This window comes from Protopterus annectens, chromosome 1.part0, assembly GCF_019279795.1.
Source record: "Protopterus annectens isolate FY-2018-M chromosome 1.part0, PAN1.0, whole genome shotgun sequence".
Lineage (NCBI taxonomy): Eukaryota > Metazoa > Chordata > Ceratodontiformes > Protopteridae > Protopterus > Protopterus annectens.
The window spans coordinates 1,215,887,684-1,215,900,674 of record NC_056725.1 but is presented as its reverse complement, the minus strand read 5'-3'; the positions used below and the strand labels follow the sequence as shown (position 1 = coordinate 1,215,900,674).

Here is a 12,991-nt window from a genome sequence, read left to right as displayed (position 1 = left end):
TAATTATAAACATAAGTATATAAACAGTAAAGCACTTGTCAAGTGGTTAGGTAGGAAGTTTAACCCTAAATTTGTAGACCTGAGGAGGACAGAAGCAAGGAAGGGATTATATAATGTTGTCAAAGATGTGGCACTGATGTTTGGCTTCTTCTTTGATATGTGTCTCGAGCTGTGGTCAGAACAGTGAGTAACCAAATGCTTGCTTGAGATGGGAGAGGACGGATTTCCAAGGTTTGTGACCAGGAAATGAGAAGTTGTGATCTGTGCACGGAAGCTTGGTGCTGAGCACTTGCAAAGAGTGAGTAGAGTTGTAATTTCTAAGATTGTAGGCAACTGGGGGTTCTGGAAAGTTCTACGCCTGGCCTAGAAGGGAATGATGTGAAGCCATGACACTTACAACTTATATAACATATTCACCATGAAGTTCAACACACTTGGCACATCGTGTCTGAATTTTCTGTAACCCTGCCAACTGAAACACTGCTCTGGTGCTACAATCACCTCCGAGTCACTTGAAAATTGCTGCCCTTTCAAACTCTTCTTAAGGTTTGGAAACAGGAAGTAGTCTGATGGAGCAAGATCTGGTAAGTAGGGTGGATGGTCTATGCACTCAAACCCCAATTTTGTCAAAACATCCATTGTTTTGCCAGCCTTGTGAACAGGTACATTGTCTTGCAGAAAGAGAATTCCTTTCTGGAGCTTCCGTCCCCTTTTTTCTTTCAATGCCTCCTTTAATCAGCACAGCAAGTTACAGTAGTATTCTGCATTAACTGTTTGGCCCCTTGGAAAATAGTCAGTCATTACAACACCTTCCTGATCCCAAACCACTGTGGCAATGACCTTTCCCACTGACTTTTGGATCTTGAACTTCTTTGGCCTTGGTGAACTGAGTGCCACCATTGCATGGACTGTTGTTCTGTCTGAGGATCATAGTGGTGTAACCATGTTGCATCAACAATAAATAGTCATTCCAAAAAGTTGGCACCAGCTCGACAAAAATGCCACAAAATCAACTTGGAAGTGTCCACTCAATGTCTTTTCTCGTCGGTATTCAAACATTTGGACACCCACTTATCTGACAGCTTCTACATACCCAGCTGCTCATGGATTATAAAACCAACACACTCCCTGGATATCTATAGTGTCTGAGCAATTGTTTAGGCTGATATTCGCTGATCTTCCAAAATCAGATCATGGACATGGACAGCAATTTCAGGAGCTGACACCGTTTGAGGTGCTGCATTCTCGGTCTTCAAATTTCTATGCTGTAAGTTTACACACCACTCCTTCACAGCTAAGTAAGTAGGACACTTGTCACTCAGTGTTTGCATTACACATTCATGGATTTCCTTTGGAGTTTTCTTCTGCAGAAATAAGAACGTCGTGATGGCTCGGAGTTTCACAATTGAAAATTCCACACTTTTCGTTGGCACGGTTCAATCAGTGATCTGAAGCAATGTCAAAACATCTCCTTATGATTCTTCAAATTGGCACTTTACAATTGAAATAACCATCTGTTCAACTACAGAGGCAAAATAATGCTCAGAATTTAAAAAGTTGGTCAGGCTTTCAAACTTATCGGTAGTGAAAGTGTTTGGTTGTGTAGAAGTTTGTATAGCTGACAGATTAGTAAGAGTTCTCTTCTTTGTTTGACTAAGAGCAGTGGTATTTCTGTTTTAGTTCTGTTTTAGAGCTAGAGTGATGAACCTAAATGTTCTGTTTTTTGATATCTTGGATTTTTCTTTTGTCTTTTTTGATAATTAAGCTGTTTAAAGAAGGTTGTGTTCAAGTTGTGAAAGGAGGATTCCTTTGCCTATAGTTGCTCCGGTGTTTTGGATAGGAAGGATGTTTTGTTTGCCCAGAAGAATAGTGTACTAATCATTTTCCTTGTGCTGCCCATGTTGCTGGAAAAGTTAAGACATGAGTCTAACAAGATCTTTTTTTTAAACCTGAGCACTTTGCGAGATATAAACTGTAACAACTGTGCTACGTTTATAGGAAGCAGTTTGCTACAGTTTAAAAGAAAAACAAAACATTTGTTTCTTTTTTAAACTAAAATGTGAGGAAGGTGGGTCTGGGCAGGGCATAGAAATGGTATCTGACTGGCTTCTGCATTTCAGGAGACCCAGGTAACTGACCATGGACATTTTTTTTCTAAACTGCTCCTGAGGATGGGATGCAGAAACAGGCTGGCTGGTTGGCTTCTGCATTTCAGAAGCACCAGTCACCAGGTAGTGGACCTTTCTTTTTGCTCTTTTATTGAAGAGCTGGGACTGGAGGGAGCGGATGTATCTGGCCACCTGATGTGTTAGTACAACAAGCAGACAGTAGGTGGGGTGTGCTATGGAGATTAGCCCCAGGCACACATAAAGCCAGCTACACCTCTAGATCACTGTAACCATACAACAAATTCCATGTTAGCAGAGATGGGCATTCAAGCATCCAGGACCCGCCACATGCACACAAACACACACACACTGCATACAACATTAAAATTATCTGGCTAGACTATGATCTGTGTCGTACTGAAGGATTTATGACTGGCGTGTCTATTTATCCCCCCAGATTAGGTATATAAATTCATCATCCAGGCAAGAGAAACAAGTGAAGATGAGAAAAGTAAATAACTATGTCTTAAGTAGTGCCAAGAGCTCACATCATCAATCATTCTGTTAACATATGATTACATCAACTGCCTCCTACACTGATGGTGCAGTTTTAAGAAACACTGTGCACTCTTTAACCACCAGTCCATTAAACACAGGAGGAAGATGAGGCTTTTTACTGATCAGGTATCAACATGGTTAGTTTGGTGTCAAACCAAGTACAAAGGGATGCAAGAGTACGATTCTAGGTAGAAGGATCTTTGTAGGGTGGAAGAAAACACTTCCTACCACTATACATATATAGCCCTAAAACAGTAAATGGTAACAACAACAAAAAAAGATAAAAACGTTTAATCATTGCCTGATAGATTTTAACTTCAGTAAGTCTCCAAGCAATATTTGGAAAACTCTAACCACCTGCTGAGGCTATTCAACCTTGATGTAAATACACCCAAATGACACTGAGAGAACTTAAAAGAGCCAGGGGAGGGGATAAGTACAGTTGGACACAAACCAGGAAAGTGACAGAATTCGGAAATTCATGTCATTGCACAGGCCAAGGCATGATCCTTACAAATAATGCTATGCTCCTCTGGGATGGAGTTCATGCTCTATTTGCTAAGCCATGAACGCTGAAGTAAGACTGATGCACCATTTGCAGTTCTATGATTCCGTGCAGAAACAAGCTTAGAGTATGAATTGCTGGGTGACAAGTGAAAAGATGAGCATTTGGCAGGTCACCCACTTCCTTTGACTATGGAGCTTGGCTGCAGGGACTTTATATCACGTTCAGAAAACAGCAACACATATCTTTGAGGCTGGCATGGATGTTTTGGTAAATGTTACAACACAGCAAATAAAAGGGCAGCTGTGCATCACTCATCTTTCTCCCTCCTTGAGAAGCCTCCACTTTCAGTAGTGAAATAGGAAGCACACCATCAAATGTGATTCTTTCATCACTGAAAAACACCATTCAGTAGTCACCAGCCATCCACCCTGATGATAAACTGCCCAACTCCTGCTTGAACATTTTATTTATTTATTTATTTTACATTTGTTTACCGGGATAGTCCGACTGGACACAGGTCCATTTACAGCGGAGGCCCGGGGAGAAAAGCTCCGTACAATTAACATGAATAATAAACACATATAGTAGAAGTCAGACATTGAAATATAATAGCTGTAAGGTACTTTTACACAGACAACAGCAAAATCTTAATTAAATCATATAGAAGATTACATTTAGAGGATTGCAGTGGGCATTCCAGAGTTTGTAGCAGAACACAGAAATATGTAAGAGTAGTTAGTTATTTGTTGTAACAAGGTAGGGGTTTTATGTGATACATGGGCATAGTCAAGAATTCATTAGGTGTGCTTTGACAGAGTTTTTAAATAGTGTAGATGAAGGAGCAAAGGTCAGAGGGGTGGGAAGGTTGTTCCAGTTTCCAGCTATGTTGTGGGAGAATAGAGCTTTCCCTGCAGAGTTATGGGCTTTAGAGATACAGAGGAGAGAATTTTCAGAAGAACCGAGGGTACGATTTGATACGTACTGGGTTAGGAGTTGCTTTAGGGATGGGGTTTTGTCGGGATAATTCACAATATTGTAGGCAAGTATTAATTGGTGATAATTAAGTAGTTGAGGGAGTTCTAACCATTTTAGCTCTCGTAGAGCCTGACGGTGGTGGGTTTTGAAGGTGGAGTTATTAGCAATTCTGGCAATTTTATTGTAGCAAGATTCAAGTCGTTCAAGGTCCTGTTTTCTTATGTGGCTAAGGATTGGTACAGTGTACATAAGTGTGGACAGTAGTTGTGTTTGGGATAGTGTAATTCGTGCCTGATCAGATAGGAATTTTCTATGTCTGTATACAGTACCCAATTTTTTGTGGACCTTTTTGATTGTTTGTGATATATGGACATCGAATAGTAATTTATTGTCAATTGTTACACCAAGGAGTTTGGTGTGGTCAGTGGGGGAGATGTTAGTACCATTTTTGGATGTGCTTGTAAAATGTTGTTGGGTGGTTTTAGTTTTGTTTGGAATGAACATGAGTAATTTGGTCTTGCTGGGATTGAGGATGAGCTGGAGCTGGTTAATCCAGCTTTCCACGGAGGTAAAGTATTCCTGAGTAAGTTTTTGTAGGGCAGTGAGTGATGGTGCTGAGCAGATAAGAGTTGAGTCATCTGTATATTGTATTAGTGTGGCATGTTGGGCGGAGGTATGAAGGTTGTTAGTGAATATAGAGAAGACTATGGGCCCAATATTGAACCTTGTGGGACTTGGATGGTGGTTGGAAGTTGGGGAGATAGTTTGTTTTGCCATTGGACAGATTGTTGTCTGTCTGATAGGTAGCTTTTAAACCAGGCTATGGTGGAGGGAGTGAAGGATAGGGAGGTCATGGAGTCTAATAGTATGGTGTGTGACACCATATCAAATGCCTTAGATAGGTCTAAGAATATTGCTGACACAAAGTTGTTATCATTTCTGTGTTGGTTAACTGTATTTGTAAAGGAGAGGAGAGTGGTAGTAGTGCTATGGTGTTGCCAGAAGCCATGTTGTGTGGGAGAGAGGCGATTATTAGAGTTCAGGAATTGCATAACTTGGGAGTGAATGCACCTTTCAAGTATTTTAGATAAGGGGGGTAGGATGGCTATGGGACGGTAGTTAGAGAAATCATAAGAGTTTCCACCTTTATGAAGAGGGATAATGTATGATACTTTCCATAGCTGTGGGATGTAGGATTCCTGAACGGAGCGGTTAATAAGGATGGAAACAGGGTAAGACAGGGAGTCAGCTCCTATTTTTAAGAAATTGGCTGGTAAATTGTCTGCTGCAAGGGTGGCATGTTTAAGTTTTTGTAGCAGTTTTTTTAATTGTAGTGGTAGGTATAGGTGAGAGGATAGAGTGAGGGTTATTATTAAGGGGTGGGTTTGGGGTGTGTGAGTGGTTGTTTTTGGAGAGTCGGGTAGGTAAGGATAGGATGGTTTCAGTGAAATGGCGGTTAAACTGGGAAGCAATGTCTTTAGTGTTGTTGTCAGTGGTTGGAGTTGGAGTGGATGTTTTACTTGGGTTATGTAGGGAGTTGATGGCATGCCAGAACTTTTGGAGGTCTCTTGTGTGTTTCTTTGGAATATTAAGGAAGTATTTTTGTTTATCGAGTTTGGTTTGTTTTTTTGCTTGATTTCTTAGTTTTTGGTAATGTTGTTTGGATAAGTTTGTGTGTTTTCTTTTCCATGCTTTCCAAGACTTATCTCTTGCTTTTAGTAGGGCTCTTAAGTCCCTGCTTAGCCAAGGTGCATAGTTTGTCTTAACTTTGATTTTTCATAGCAAGCAATAGAGAGGAACAATCACTTTTACAGATGTGCAGACCAGGGCTGGCAGAGTAGCAGAGAGGGAATAATTACTATTACAGATGTGCAGACCAGAATCACTATTACAGATGTGTAGACCAGGGCTGGCACAGCAGTAGAGAGGAATAACCACTATTACAGATGTGCAGACCAGGGCTGGCACAGCCGTAGAGAGGAATAATCACTATTACAGATGTGCAGACCAGGGCTGGCACAATGGTATAGAAGAATAGTCACTATTACAGATGTGCAAGCCAGGGCTGGCACAGCAGTAGAGAGAAATAGTCACTATTACAGATGTAAGAAACTAGCAGTCCATAGTCTTCCGCCAACTGATCAATGCTCCCATTACTTAGTTTCTTGAAAAAAAGGGGAACTTGTGTTTCTTCCTTTTTTTCGTCTTCTTTGACTTTCTTGAATACTAGTTAAAACCCATCAGGTGAAACTGCTGTATTCATAGGTGATTTAAGTTCATTAAGCAATTATCTGAAATGTGCAGCTATGAGGTTTGAATGAGAAACTTATGGGAATCAAACCCATAACTCCAGAAAGCAATTTATTTGCCATTTCTTTCCCATACATCTTTAATATATGTTCTGCCAGCCCATGTTTAGATAGGGACAAACAGCTAATACAAAAGACTAGAGAAAAAAAGAATAATTAAAATATGCAAACAGCTGTTTAAGTCCTGAGGTACCATGCCACATTAACAAATGCAAGAGGTCAGTAAATTCTAATAGATGAAATTCAGTGGTGCAACAATTGATCTAATATTAAAATACTTACAATCGCAATACAGTACATCCCTTCCTTTTCTGCCACAACAACATATGATTGCTCAATTAGAGATGCTTTAAATAATTTTTTTTTCAACAATTTTATCAGAAACATTCTAGCATATGTATTTTCCATAACAAAGCAAATTCATTACAGCCTCACTTTCCCTTTGGCAATTGTACAACATGAGTATACATTTAAAAGACAAATTAATTTGTGGCTCACTATTCAGTTGCCTGGGCTTTGTTCAGGCAATAAAGATAAGATACAGTGTGAAAATGCTTTCCATCACTCCCAACTCAGATCTGTAATTTTTGTTTTTATTTCAGCCGCTTCATATGCTGCCATGTGGAAACTTCCCACCCAGTGTCTAACTGCACATATTAAGCAATTTAGATAGAATGATTACAGTTAATATTGTGTGAATTTGCTATCCTAAACAATAAATAAAAACAGAAGGCAAGTTCCAACAAGAAAATTGCATACATAAATCTTGCAATGATACATTCGATGCAGTGTACCAAAGTATTTTCTCACCCTGTCTCATTCTTGCACTTGCCCTTTATCTATAATAACAAACGACAAATGCTTCCTACCTCACTGAAGGTGTATTACACAATAAAATGTAAGCAGTGTTCAGACCAAGAAAATCTACCATGAGAATGCAAACTTGGAGAGAAAATTTAAGTCAGCCATGTCTGTGGGCATCCATTTATGGAATTATACTGGGTCATCAGTAAATTGGTGAAGACATTCATCTCTCCTTTAACTTCTACCACTGTCAGATTTTTTTTTGCATATATTTTTGTTATATAATTTACAGCTTCCTCCTTCAGCTACCTATGAAGGTTCATATGACTAATCATCCTATCCAAAAGCTATCACCAAAATACTTACTCATTAAAAGCACTAATATTTAGTGCTCAGAAACAAAAAATACATCTTGTCCATTGTTTCATGAGTGATAAAGAGGGCACTTGACTTTTGGTGGAAATTTCACATGTGATCTATCTAGATATCTGTAAAGTCCATAAAAGGAACACAAATGTCTGATATGAAAGCACAGTTTACTGGTGGGCCAATGTATAGCCCTGCCCTTTTTAATAATTTGGAAGTACTCTGAATCTCTACCAGCCATGGCATTTAAGCACAGTAATACAGATTTAAGCAAGAGATAAGGACTGCACAGCCCATCTTATCTTTGCATTCTTAACTATTGAGAAGGCTCCAGATCCTAGGGAGCCTACATCACATTTCATAACATTCTTTGAAAATTTTCACATATGCCCCCTGCAGCATTAAATTCACCCACTATTTTTTGACTCCACGATCTCATTATGAAGAATATGTTGAGCATATCTTAATTACTAAATCTCCTTACAGTGGTGTTTCTGTGTATATGCTCTTCAGTACCTCACTGCTATGGCACATTTATAGATGGCGCACACAGTACCTGATGTGTTATTGTCATACATCTGTGATAGTGTTTCTGTGCAACTCAGAGTGCAATATACTAGGAATGTTGGACATGTTTCGCTACTGGTTGGTAACAGGTGGATGATGTATAATACTGTTATTGCATAGCAGTGTCTTTTTTATGACACAATTGCAGATGAGTCAGTCTTTTCTGCTTCATTACACTACGGTAGAAAGATTGTTAAAACAAGGGGTCCAACTGCTTTTAAAGTGATTAGTTCTACAAAGGTGCTTTTTTTCTGCCTGCTGTCCATTTGACAGAGTTAAATGCTTTACCAGTTTTGAAAGGCTTTTAAATACAGAAAAAATACTTCACACTCTGAAAAAAAATTTTTACAACTCATAGTGCATGGAGCAGATATAGCTCCATGTGCTACAGAGAGTTATGATTGGGTGACACAATAAACATTTATTGTGTGGGTCTCAATGTGGATGCTTCATTCTACATGCAGAGTTTTTGATATCCATTGCCCAAATACATAATAAGATGGTTATGATAAAAGACCCAATCCTAATTTTACTGCATAGGTTCATAGGTCCATAGGTGTGTGCTAGGTTAATGGCCCTGGGGCCTTTACAAGCCTAGCCATAGAAGTGCCCTGGCATTGTGCCGCCCAACGTTAGTTCCCAGTACCTCTACCAAGTAGAGCCACTGCAGTGATCCCCAGGGTGATCTTTCTATTTCCCATCATTCATCAAGATTTCTCTTGAAGAGAGCCAGTGAGGTGCTCTCCTTGACAAGTATGGGAAGTCCATTCCAGAGCATGGGCAGTCTCTGGGCTATGAACCTGTCCCTCCAGAATGTTCTGTTGATTGTGGTAATGAGGTTGCGGTCTCTGAAGCATGTGGAGTGAGGGATTGGGATTTCTTTAGATGTAGCATTTCTAACAGAGGTGGGTCAGACATGGCTTTGTAAGTCAAGCAGAGATCGCCTCTTAGTAGGCGATATCAGAGAGAGAATAGCTGGAGTTTTTTGAGTTTGTCCATGTAGGACATGAGTTTAAGGCCTAGGATCCTCTTCATGAGGTACTTTTGTGGCCTTTCCAGCTGTTGTATGTGTCTAATGAGGTACATGCCAAATGGGGCATTATACTCAATGATTGGCCTAATGAGGGAAGAGTAGAGGGAGATGATGACCTCTTTCTTCCTGGATGCAAATCCCTTAGTAATGAGATGTGTCACATAGACGGATTTTCTGACCACAGTGGCAATGTGGTGGTTGAAGGAGAGGTTGCTGTCAACCTGTGTTCCCAGACCTCTTATAACACCTTCAGTATTCAGTGGGCTCCCATCGATGTGGTAATTAGTGGGAACTGAGTTTTTCCCAAAGGGGATGACAAAGCATTTTTTGACATTAAACTTAAGGGCATGGTTTCCACACCAGTCATTGGTCTCAGTGAGGCCTTTCTGTAGGATGTCTACATCACTTGCGGAGTTAATAATGGCTCACAGCTTGTAGTCATCTGTGAACTTGGTCAGCCAGAGTCCCTCCATGTTGGTCTGGACTTCTGAGAAGTAGATGCCAAACAGGAGAGGACCCAGGACTGATCCCTGTGGGACTCCACTTGTGACTGGTCAGCAGTGTGACATGGAGACTGCTACTTTCACACTGTGGGTTCTGTCTGTGAGCCAATTTGCAAACCACCTAGTGATATAGGGTTTGATGCCTAGTTTGGTGAGTTTATCAATAATTCCTGAGTGGGGAATGGCATCAAAGGCCTTGGCCAGATCAAGGTAGGCTGTATGAACTGCCTTTCCCTCATCCACAGCTCTGGTGACTGACTCAAAGAAGTCAACTGGGTTGAGCAGGCATGTTCTACCTTTCACAAAACCAAATTGTGCGGGATCTAGAGTTTGCAGATTCCCTATATCCTTTTTAATTAGGTCCATGATGATGCGCTCCACAGCCTTACATATCAGACTCATCAGGCTAATGGGGCGATAATTCCCAGGATCTGTAGTCGCTCCCCCTTTATGGAGAGGGATAACTGTAGTAGTGCGCCATTCATTAGAGACAAAGCCTGAGGTGTGGCTGTGATTGAACAGGGCACACAGATGTGGTGCCAGTTCACTTTGTAGTTCATGTAGAACACATCCAGGGATATTGTTGGGTCTCATGGAAGCTGTATTCTTGGCCTTGGACAATGCAGCTTTAACCTGTGCTGCAGTAATGCTGGGTGCCTGGCATTCCTCCGGTATTGTGATTGTTCCTTTGGGGGGGGGGGGTAAAGTTGGCACTGAATCTGTCGGCCAGTATGTTGGTAATATCTGTTGGCTCAGTATAGGAGGTACTATTGTGCAGTAACTCAGAGCAAACCTGGGTATTGCTGTGGAGATTCTTGATATAACCATAGAAGGCTTTGTGGTTGCTTTTAGTGTCTGCCACAATTCTGCCTTCATAGCTGGCTTTAGAGGTTTTGATGAGGGATCTCAATTTTTTTGTTGAGGCTAAAAAGGGATTTTTTTCCAGTCTTGGGACTTCACCTTTTTCTGAAACAGTTTCTTACTTCTGTTGTAAAGTTTATTAATGGCAGGGGACCACCAGATCGGCTTCTTTTTTTTTTGAGGAGAGCGTCTTGGTTCTGTTGGGTATGGCTAGTTCCATGCATTTATGTACATGTTCATACAGTGCATTGGTGCATGATTCAACAGTCATGCATCTATTTTCCATTGACATTGGTGTTGTGAAGTTAGCCACATCTGTTTTTAGGAGCCCAAAGTCAGCTTTGGAGAAGTTTTTCATGGTGGTTACCTTTGGGGGTCTGTGGGTGAGATGTGGATTTCCATGGTAATTAGTTTGTGGTCGGATCTATCCACAGACCATAAAATAAGTTTAGTAAACTTTGGGGAGGTACCATGTCAAATGACTTGCCAAAATCTAGGTAGGCCACATCCAAAACCCCTAACATTAAGAACAGGCAGTCAAACACAGATTCTGCTACCTTGCACTTCATACTATCATACTATGCCATGGGTAGCCATTGTACCACCAGTACTCACATATTTAATAGCTATATCCTTGAAAAGTTATTCTGTGGCATTTTCTGCCATGGAGGTCAAGTGGAAAGCTATTAGGTAAATTTTGACCTCTGCATAATTTGTTAACTTTGTCAGAAACAGCAGTACTTCTCCTTTGGTTTTTGGAGAGATATGAAGTAAATTGTGACTTCCTGATGTAGGTTTCATGTAGGAGGCTCTTTCAGAGAGCACTTTCTTATGAGAAACATTAGTAGTGACCCATCCCCCCAAACTGCTTCTCCTGAGTTTAGATCAGATCAACTATTTCTCTTCTCCTCTTCTAAACACAAACAAGCGTATTAAACGGCACCATTACTTTTTCATTCTCCAGTCTCTTACCTACTGCTTTATTAAGCATCACTGTCTCTCCCTTGGCCTTTTTTCTCCTTAATTCAGTTAAAATGGTTTACTAACCCTTATTAACAAATGAAATATGTCTACATTTTAATTTGTTTGAGCCTTTCTTTTCCAGCTGCCTCCCCTAGGTCCTCCTGCTTTCATTGACACAGTTCTCTGTTACAGTCCTGCTGTTATGCTACTAACATAGGATGTATATCTTTATGTTGTGAAAATTCAATGGATTTGCAGGACACTTTGTTTTAACACACAAAAAATGAAAATATTATTTGTTTATAAAAGACCTCTGTACCAAATGATAATGTCAAGAAAAATAAATTACTGAAACTACACAATGAAAACTACAGAATACGTAATGAAAAACTTATTTCAGTGGGGCACTGGTATTTCATTCATAACAGCAAACGTGAATAGCTTTAGGAAATGCTGTGCATACATTGGTTCTTTGAAAGACACATACAAGCATGCATGCATATATAGTAGACCCACAACACACACACTCACACACTTTGATCTCGATTACATAGTTATCCCTGGATCTATGGTACAGAAAGATGGCATCATGACTAGGACTCAAAGGAACCCCAGTGGCTTAAGAGCTGGAAGGTTTGGGCAGGGAGAGGGACAGACAGCAACTGACACTGGCTTACCCATCCTGGACAGAAGTGAGGTGATCTTGTCCACTACATTACCAGTACCTACGTGGGAGAAAGCTGTACAGCATGGATATGGGATGTGGATATATGCCTGCCTCTGTCAAGTCATGTTTGCATGGCAGCCTTCTGGGAGCCTGTTTAGGAATGTACATGTTCTGCTGGAAGGCACTAAGGGCCCTGACATATATGAGAACATACAGCAGCTGCAGGCACACAGGGTTAGGACTCAAAATAAAAGCTGATGACTTCCTGGATGATAGTCTCTGTGACTGGCTTTCACTTCATGAGGAATGAAATGCTTAGAAATGATTCTCTCTCTCTCTTTGTGGAGTGAATGGATAAATATATTGCAAGAGGGCTGATTATGACAGGCAGTGTGAAAAAAAAAAAGGCTGATTTTTGATCACACATAGATTACATTTGTTTTTGTTTCTTCACATTGTACTGTTACTAAAATACTGCAACACTCTGAAAAGATTTTCATCATTTTAAAATATTAATTTTTATTATTTGTCAGTTTTCATATTTTTTATTAAATATAGTAAAACGAATGATGGATTAAAGCCTGATAACTATCAACAACTAAGAAATCTCTACTGCCTATAAACAAACTAAAGCTAGAATTTATTTTTGCTTCTTCAACATCATGCATAAAATAGAACTGGCTCCTGTCTCTGAAATTTGTGGAAATGCTTCAGATCCCTAATAAATAATAATTTGCATTGCATTTTTTTCTCACTAGAGACTTTGCAA

At 40.1% G+C, this 12,991-nt stretch overlaps 1 protein-coding gene across 1 annotated transcript in view; it reads right to left on the bottom strand.

The window, feature by feature from the left end:
* LOC122800655 (PC3-like endoprotease variant B) overlaps positions 1 to 12,991 on the bottom strand; it is a 3,659,607-nt gene that overhangs the window by 3,578,242 nt on the left and 68,374 nt on the right. The window lies entirely within an intron of this gene.